We start from the raw sequence: 1,308 nt of genomic DNA on the forward strand, positions 1-1,308 counted from the left end.
GAGCTTCAATTTATTGGGGCTTAATCCTACACAACTGCTTTGCACACATGGTCTCATTAAATACAAAAAGCCCTATTTTATTTATTTTGTTGTTGTTAAGAATATACACAGCAAAACGTACACCAGTTCAAATTTCTGCATGTACCATTTAGTGACATTGATTACATTCTCGGAGTTGTGCAACCATTCTCACTCTCCTTTTTTGAGTTGTTCTTCCCCTATTAATATAAATTCACTGCCTCCTAAAGTTCCTATGTAATCTTTCGAATTGCTGTTATAAATTTGATCCCATACAGTTTTTAAAACAGCGTAATGCTCAAGGCAGACATTTTTTTATTAATTAAGCTAAACTATTGTGTGGTTTTAAGAAGACTTCAGGGAATATTTTTGGTTTAAGGTTTAAAGGTTATCTCAGGCCAATAGTTTGAGGTTCATCCAACCTTCATGGCTCCAGGAAGTCAGGAGTCCATGCAAATTTGTAATTCTGCTCTGCATTTTCTCCCTATTGATCAGGATTCTTCTCTAGAATCTTTGATCAAAACGTTCAGTAACAGTAGCCAGGCACCATCCAGTTTTTCTGGTCTCATGGCAAAGGAGGCAGATGTTCATGGAGGCAATTAGCCACACGTTCCATGTCCTCCTTCTATTCCTGACTCTCCTTCCTCCTCTGTTGCTCCAGGTGAATAGAGATTAATTGTTGTGCCTTGGATGGCTGCTTGCAAGCCTTTAAGACCCCAGGCACTATGTAACAAACTAGAACAGGAGCACTAAACATGTTATTAGTCCAGTTAACTGGGATGTCCCATGAAACCATGACCCTAAACCTCCAAACCAAGGAACCAAATCCCATGAGGTGTTTAGCTGTACATACGCAGCCTCAGCAGCTACTCTTTGTTGTAAATTTATCTATCACACAGCTTTTGCTAATTCAATTTTTTACAGGTATACAACTTATTGACAGTTAATTACAATAATCAAACGTGAAACGCTACTCTTAATCAATTTGATTTTTTCCATCACTGTTAACCCACCTTTCTCCCCCTCCCCGCTCCCTCCCGTCCCTGTTGTTGTTAGGTGCTGTTGAGTCGGTTCCAACTCATAGCGACCCTATATGCAACAGAACCAAACACTGCCCGGTCCCGCGCCATCCCCAAAGTAATTGTTGTGCTTGAGCCCAGTTGCAGCCACTGTGCCAGTCTATCTCATTGAGAGTCTTCCTCTTTTTCGCTGACCCTCTACTTTAGAAAGCGTGATGTCCTTCTCCAGGGACTGATCCCTCCTGATAACATCTCCAAAGTATGTGAGACG

This window comes from Trichechus manatus, unplaced genomic scaffold, assembly GCF_000243295.1.
Source record: "Trichechus manatus latirostris isolate Lorelei unplaced genomic scaffold, TriManLat1.0 scaffold00338, whole genome shotgun sequence".
Taxonomy (NCBI): Eukaryota; Metazoa; Chordata; class Mammalia; order Sirenia; family Trichechidae; genus Trichechus; species Trichechus manatus.